The following is an 8914-nucleotide window of genomic DNA, read 5'->3' as shown; positions in this document are numbered from 1 at the left end:
ATCAGGGGATGATCAGGTAGTTGTTCAACTGTCTCTCTAAAATAATAATTGGTCACAGCTGGTGCCAGGGAATGCCGTCTCCCAATAAATGGAAAACACCTGAGACTGGTGATCAGCAGCATCCTGATAAGATCTCAGGAGTTGGGTCAGTGAGTTCAAGCATGCACAGTAAGAGGCAAAATGGCAAAGTTTAACTTTCCTCTAGGAATGCCCAACTGGTAAGGGAAAAACACCTCAAGTGAGCATGTGCACCACTTCAGTAAACGCACAGCACATGCAGCCCTTTCCAAGTGCTGGCAGGACACTGCTTATGTGGACAGCTCACCCCAGGGGAAGAATCAGGGGAGAAGGAACACAATACTGGAAGCATGCCAATGTATAAAACCCTAAGTCAAAGGTTAAATGGGGCACTTGGATCTCTCAAGTTGCCTGCCTGCCCCTCTTTCAAGTGTACTTTACTTCCTTTCGTTCCTGCTCTAAAACTTTTTAATAAACTTTCACTCCTGCTCTGAAACTTCCCTCGGTCTCTCGCTTTGCCTTATTCCCTTCAGACATTTTTTTTTTTCCCTTTGAGGAGGCAAGAATCAAGTTGCTGCAGACCCATATGGATTTGCTGCTGCTAATACTAAGATTTCTCTTAAGGGTATGAAAAAGACATTACGCAGGATGGTGTGTCTATGTAAAGGGTCCATAGAAGTCAGCAATATTTATAGGGAGGGTCTGAATGTTTTGGTTAAAATACACTAAGGAAAAATACAGTATTGTACTCTTTGATGTTTTTGCAAAAAAAAAAAAAAAATGCCCTTCATGAAGTCATGTTTGAAACATCCCAAATCTATCTTCCTAACCATGTCCAGAATGTGTCATGTCTGCCAGCCTGGCATCTAACTGTGATTCATTGGAATGTGTTGGAGATACGATTTTTGTGGGACTCAAATAAAAATCAGATTGCCCCCATCCCTTATATCTATATCTCTCTGTATACATTTGGCTTTGACATTCATCAAATTATTCTGTCCTAACAAAGCTTTCTTACACAAAGTAATCTCAAGCGACAGTGAATAGCTATGTGTATAATATGAAAGGAGATGAATGGCTAAGTAGTCAGCTTGACAGTATCGCTGAAATCTTTTATTGCATATATTAGAGAGTTAAACATTGCAATCTGCTTTTCCTGTGAGACCCAATGAGTAAGGAAAAAGCCAGGTTTACTCTGGATTAGACTGGTTTTCCTTTGTTTTCTTGCCAAAAAAAAAAAAAAAAAAAAAAAAAGTCTTGATTAGCTTATGGAAGGCAAAATTTGCATCTTTGTGCTTAGAGGGGTAAAGCTTTTCTGCTAGAAATCCATTTTCAGAAGGATCCTCTTGAGCTACATATTTCATCTCACTCTTCTGTCTCCTAAATTAAAAACAACTTTATTTTCATTTCTGATTTTGTAAATGGGAATTTTATCCACTTCATGAGAATGACTCATATATGAAACCTACACTTTGGAGAACTGCTGAATCGAAAGGTTTTTTTGTTTGTTGTTTGTTTATCTCACTCTGGAAGCAGCTCTTTGCTCAATCCAGTTTTCCTGGACATGTCAGCCTCGACATACTCTTACAAATGAGATGAAAATAAATGATAACAATGCCCATAACAACAGCAATGGAGAATGAAGAGGAGAGAAAAGATTCCAGTTCTCAAACCACCACTGATAGTCTGTGACCAAAATATCGGCACATTGAAAAAAAAAAATGTGTTCGTATACACATACACATGCATATATATAAACAAAAATTTTCGTGACACATTCCACTTTATTTTAGATTGGAGTGTGCTCCATGGGGAAGCTTCAAGAACTCTTCTAGCCTTTCTATAATTTTCTAGAAATTTGACTAATTTTCTTAAAATAACTCACCCCTAATTAAGCATATTTTGACTCCAGGTACTCTGTGATTTCTGGTTTTTTGTTTATTTCCTGAGAGCAAAAATAATACGGCATTTTACATTACTACAAAAACGGTAACACCAAATCCAGGATTAATTAATTAATTATATTTAATAAAGCTTGTAAAGTATATATAAGTTGCCAGATGCATTGTATTCTAAGGTTTTACTAACTATGACTCATCTGATGCTCATAAAGCCCCTGTGGGGGAGGTGCAATTATTATGCTCATATGAGGTACAGGGAGGTTAAGTTACTTATTCAAGTTCATACCAGTAGGAAGTCTCAGGGCTTCCCTTGAACATACACAGTCTGGCTTTGGAATCTATTATCTTAACCACCCTGCTACAGTCAGAAACTAGAAATCTATACTGAAAGACTAAAATATAAAGAATAAGTATCAGAGGGCCGGGCGCAGTGGCTCACGCCTGTAATCCCAGCACTTTGGGAGGCTGAGGCGGGTGGATCACGAGGTCAGGAGTTTGAGACCAGCCTGGCCAATATAGTGAAACCCTGTCTCTACTGAAAATATAAAAATTAGCCAGGCGTGGTGGTGGGTGCCTGTAATCCCAGCTACGCAGGAGACTAAGGCACGAGAATCGCTTAAAACTGGAAGGAGGAGGCTGCAGTGAGCTGAGATTGCCACCACACTCCAGCTTGGGTGAAAGAGGGAGACTCTGTCTCAAAAAAAAAAAAAAAAGAGTAAGTATCACATTGGCTAGAAATATTATGTGAGACTGACAAGTCTCATGAAGAGTATCTCCTCCATTATTTGGAATTATACTGATAAACATTCATTGTAGAGTTATAATATCATAGAATTAAAAGACAGGTGAGAGTTTACCTACTGTACTGGCAGATAATAAACTGAGAACTACAGCCGTTGAGCAACTTATACAAGAAGATACGACAAATAAATTGCAGAACTAGAGCGCTATTCTTGTACTTTGTTTCTAGCAGAAATTTCAAAAAGGAATCAGAAATTTACAAAAGGGAATAAAGTAAATCTTAATAATCATATATTTAAGAGGAACAGTTGTGGCTATTTCACACATGTTAAGATTGCCTTTCTACCTCAATCATTCATAAATAGTGCATACTACCAAAGCAGGCTAATTACGTTTTTTTGTTGACAATAAAAGATCATGAAGACAAATGCAAAATGCTCTAGAATGAATGGTTCATAAACAGTATAGAGAATATTTCAAAACACAATCTTACTTCTAAATAGGAGCTCTGAGAAGTTATCATACTTTCTCATCTCACTTCATCCATTTTATGTTTTCAGATTTTTATATTTAACTCTTGTAAGAAAACAAAGCACTATTAGTAAAAATTAGGAGGGAAAGTATTCTGAGGAGGTTAAAAAAAGAAGAGAGCAAGTAACAAAGCTGATAAATCAGAAAAATCTAATCCAGAGATAAACATAATTACCTTTTTTAACTTTCCATTTTGAACTATAGACTCCTAGAAATTTTGCAAAAATAGTAAAAAGAGTGCTTACATATGCCTCATCCAGCTCCCCCCAATATTAACACCTTACATAATTATAGTAGAAATATTAATACCAGAAAACAAACATTGTTACAATACTATTTACAAAAATGTAACCCTTATTTAAATACCATTTTCTCCTACCAATATGCTTTTTCTATCCCAGGATATTACATTACATTTCAATGTTATTTCTTATTTTTCACCTCTAATTTATAACATTTCTTTGATATTTCCTTTTCTGTCATGTTGTAACAGTTAAAAAAAAATGTCTAATTATTTTGTAGAATGTCCCTCAATTTGATTTGCATGACATTTTTTCATGGTTACGTTGAAGTCATGCATATTTGGCACGAATACCGCAGAAATAACATTGTGTTCTTCCCAATGCATCTACCAAAGAGTTGATGATATCAATTTGTCTTACTGTTGTTGATATTAACTTTAATCATGTGATTTTACTCACGTCTGCCTGAGTTTCTTCACTGTGGAGATACTAACTTTACTTTTGTAGTTAATAAATATTTGTAGGTAGATATTTAAAAAAAAAACAAACGTAAAAGCCTTGTTTCTCTTCAAGCTTTCACCCTCTAATTTTAGCACCCATCAAGGCACCTTGTCTGCAACAGTTATGCTCTGTTGTTTACTTGATGCTGATTTTCGATTTTCGTTTTGTTTCTACACCTGTTAGTAAAAAAGTATAGGAAGAAATTGTCTCTTCTTCCTCATTATTTATTTAATTACTGATTTATACCATAGTGAACTAATAAGTATTTGTTTTATTAATATTCAGTTTTTTATTACTTATTTTGTTGCCCAAATTGTTCCAGCTTTACCCATTACCAGCTTCTTCAGGTTGGTTCTTATATTCTTTAGGTAAGTGCCTGTCCTTACTAGAGAACGCTCTTTCTGATTCTCCAAGACACTCCAGGCTCATCTTTAATTTGTCCTGCCCTAGAGCTAGAATCAACCACTTCTCCCAGGAGTCCTGGAATATGCTGTTTAGCAATCAAAATTGTATGCTACATGTACTTATTACTACTGGGATATCATTGACTCTAAGCCCTCTTGACAAATATAAGAAATATTTATTGATATACTAATCCCCAAAATACATACACCCCTGTCTTTCTTAAGAATATGTTTATATGTGTATGTATATATACATACAAATATACACACATATATACATACATATATATACCCATACACACAGATATGTTTGTATATACATATTTATCTAAAGAGATCTTTACAGATCTATATATTCAGATAGTTTGGTAATAATTTAAAATAGTTCATAATTATAAACAATGGTGAAAATAATTTATGCAAATATATTTGTATATTTGTAGAGTTATAACTCCAGGGAAGACACCTAGAAGTACGATTTCTAGGCCAAAATGGAAGTACTATTACGTTCTGTTAGGTATTTCCAATTTGCCTTCAAAAAGGCTATATCAATTTGTGAACCAAAAACCAAACAGCCACGTATTAACCATAACTGTTTCCTCCACAATTTCGAACAGTGTTGTCACATTTTAAATATTTGTCAGACTGATGTTTTAGAAATGGCATTTCTGTGTTGTTTTAAAAAGAATTTCTCTAATTATAAATACAAATAAAAATTTATTTCATAAGTTTGAGGTTCAACTTAATCTCTTTTATTTCTGAACTGCCTATTCATATTTGCCACCGTTTTTCTATTGGTTTTTGGATCTCTGTTCCTGCATTTTAAAGATGTTATATATTAAGGGCATTAGCCCTTTGTAGGTGGTCTATATTGTGAGTATTTTCTCCCAATTGGTCATTTGCTTTTTGAAGTGTAATAGTGTTTCTTTTCTTTCATCTTTCTATTTACAGAAATTTAAATTTATCAATTTTTTCATTGTCTCTGGATTTTCCGTCATAGTTGGAAAGCATTTCCCTGAACAAAGTTTAAGGAGGACGACATCCATGTTTTATTATGGTACTTTCATAGTTTATTTTGTTTATTAGATCCCTAAACTGTTTGGAAATTATACTCTCATGGACCTAATTTTGTCTTTTTACAAACGGCTACTCAGTAGTTTCAGCATTCATATTAGAAAATCTCCTTCTACCTGAGTAATTTAAAGTGGCATAAAATAAATCCCCATATATAGTTGAGTCTATTTCTGAGCTTCACATTCTATTTATTTATGTGTATATTCATGCACAAGTATTATCAAGGCCTAATAACATACTTTTATTTATAGTAAGGACTAGCTGTCCCCTGTAATAGACTGAATGGTGGCCTCCTAAAAGATATACTTATGTTCTAATCCTCTGAACCTGTGAATACCATCTTCTGTGGACAACAATTGAATATTGCATTATGCGACAAAAGATGCAATGAAGTTAAAGAGCTTGAAAGGAAGAATTTACACTTGCCTACCTGGGTGAGCCCTAAACAATAATACATGTGTTTTTATAAGAGACCAGCACAGAGAGTTGTGAAACAGACACACAGAGAAGAGGGTAATGTACAGACGAAGCAGAAAGATTGCTCCACACATCACAGAATTCTGACAGTCAACAAAAGTTGGAAGAGTAAAGGATCTAATTCTCAGAGCCACCTGGGGAGTACATCCCTGTTGATGCCTGGATTTCAGATCTATGGCCTTCAGAACTTTAAAAGAATAAATTTTCATTGTTTTAACACATCTAGTTTGTAGCTATTATTATTATTATTATTTTATAGCAGCCATAAGAAAGTAACATAACTCTTACAGTTATTATTTTCAGTGTTTTCCTAGCTATTCATGCACACTTTTTTCCATATGAATTTTAATGTCAGCATTTCTGAGACCATATAATATTTTACTGGAATTTCTAATTAAAGTTGTATTTTCATTTTATAAATTAATTAGAAATAATTGACATTTTTATAATGTTAAATCATCCTATCTGAGAGTAGAGGATACTTTTCCATTTTTCAAGCCTACTTTTCTGTTTTTTAGAATTAAATTATTTTGTATATATTTACTTTTTTTGTTAATTTTATTTCTGGGTTTTTAATCTTTTTACTTTCTATTATAAAATGCGTTAACATCATATTTACACAGAACAAAAAATAAAAGGATTTCAAGTATTAAATTTTTATTTAAGTAATTATAAAATAATTTAAGGCTACTTTCTTTAAATATATAAAGTGTAAGCTGGAAAATATTTGCAGCAAAAAAGTCTAAGGAATGGTACAGCAAACTAAAAAAAGAAGCAAATGTCATTTCTAAAAATATTAGATGTAATAAGTAAAATTATATGTTTATTGGATCCATTTAATAGCCTATTAAACACAGTTGAAGAGAAAATTAGTGAAAAGTAATGAAAAGCAATAGAACCTAGAAAACGTCTCATTTTCGGAATGTAGCACAGAGATACAGACACAAAAGGAAAATAACAAACCTAGACTGAGATTTATGAAGGATAAATATCTAAGCTATGCATAATTGGCTCCCTAAAACGAGAATGGGGAAACTTCAATATTTAGAGACTATGGAAGAAACTTTATCAGAATTTAAAGACAAAAATGTATACAAATCATAGCAATAGAAATTAAAAGAAATCCAAAGCTATATACATATTAGAATAAAACTTTAGAACAATAATAAAAGGAAGATAAACTCAAACTGGTATGAAAAGACATGCTAATTTCTAAATGATAATCATGAAAAATATAAAACAGAAATGAGAATTTTAGTATGTTCCGAGAAAATAACTTTAACTTATAATTCTACACCCCAAAAATACTGTTGGTAAAGAAAAAAGATAAAGATTTTTTTCTCATGCATGAAAATGGAATTTGTCAACTGTAGACCCTCAGTGAATTAAAAACTTCAGATATAAGAAAATTGAATTTAAGTATAAGTTCTGAAAAACAAGAAAGAATGAACAACAAAGAAAATTGTTATTATATCTTTAAATCTAAACATCATTGACTATATAAAACAATAATAATTAAAATGTCTTGTGTGAGTAAGTCAAGGCAGAATTTAATTACACAAAATCAAAATATTTAAGTATGAATACAATGAATAAATTTGATAAAACTTTGTGTTATTAAACAGTTGATTTTTTTGCTTTAATAAATGTTTATGCTTTAATAAATTGATTATTTTATGTCTAAGTAAGTTAAGTGTCCTAGAATAGCCTCTAAAATAATAAAAACCAAAGTTATAAATTCCAGTTAGCAATGATAAAAGAAAATAATTTTTTAAATTAATGTGAAAGAAAGCAAATATGAAAATAAAATAGAAGAGACAAAAGAGAAACAAAATAGGATTAACGAATGGTAGACATAAGTCCAAATATCAAGAATGACTATAGATATCAATGTGACAAAAAATCCAGCTGTAAAATATCAGATTAGATTTTTAAAACCCAGCTTTGTGGTTTACATGCTCCCCTTTCAAATCATAAAAATATAAATAATCCAAAAATGAAGCAATTAAAACTGTTATACTGGATAACTACTAGACAAAATAAAGCTGGCACTGTTATATGAATATCTGATAATATATGTTATGTTAAAAAGCATTATAAAAAAGTTTAGGCTGGGCATAGTGGCTCACACCTCTAAGCCCAGCATTTTGGGAGACCGAGGTGGGTCAATCGCTTGAGGCCAGGAGTTTGAGACCGGCCTGGGCAACATGGTGGAACCCTGTCTCTACTAAAATTACAAAAATTAGCTGGTCATGGTGGTGCACACTTGTAATCCCAGCTACTAAGGAAGCTGAGGCACAAGAATCACTTGAACCCAGGAATCAGAGATTACGGTGAGCCAAGATTGTGCCACTGCACTCCAGTCTGGGCAACAGAGCAAGACTCTCCCAACCCACACAAGAAAAAAAAGTTCAAGAGGACCACTTTATGATGGAAGATTTAATGATTATATGGTGGTGTACACTTAATAACATCGTATTGAAATGTATAATACAAATATTAGCATATGTACAGGAAAAAGAAAAATATAATAGAACTGTGTTAAATTTTAGAATATTTAACATAGGTTTCTTAGTAATTGATGAATTAAATAACAAATAAAATCATTAAATATATAAAAGATTTTAACAATCTTGGTGTAAGGAATTACACACAGTATACACACACACAGACACACACATACCTACACATATATACACACAGACACACATATGTCATATGTATATGTGCAAACATGTACATATAATGCATGACATATATGACTTACACAGTATGTGTCACTTTACACTTTACCTAACAACCAGAAAGTAAATAATTTTTACGTGCATGTTTGAAATTTTACCAAACAAAATCACCACGCAATTTAACAAAGGCACACCTCAATATCCTTTAAGGGCACTGAAGTTAAGTTTAAACTAATTACTAATAATATAGAAAAAAAATTACATGCATTTGAGTATTAAGAAATACATGTCCAGACTTTCAGTTTCATGTTCAACATTTACTCATCATTTCCATCCTTACA

Source organism: Theropithecus gelada, chromosome 18 (genome assembly GCF_003255815.1).
Source record: "Theropithecus gelada isolate Dixy chromosome 18, Tgel_1.0, whole genome shotgun sequence".
In the NCBI taxonomy this organism is placed as follows: Eukaryota; Metazoa; Chordata; class Mammalia; order Primates; family Cercopithecidae; genus Theropithecus; species Theropithecus gelada.
Note: the sequence above shows the minus strand (reverse complement) of the source record.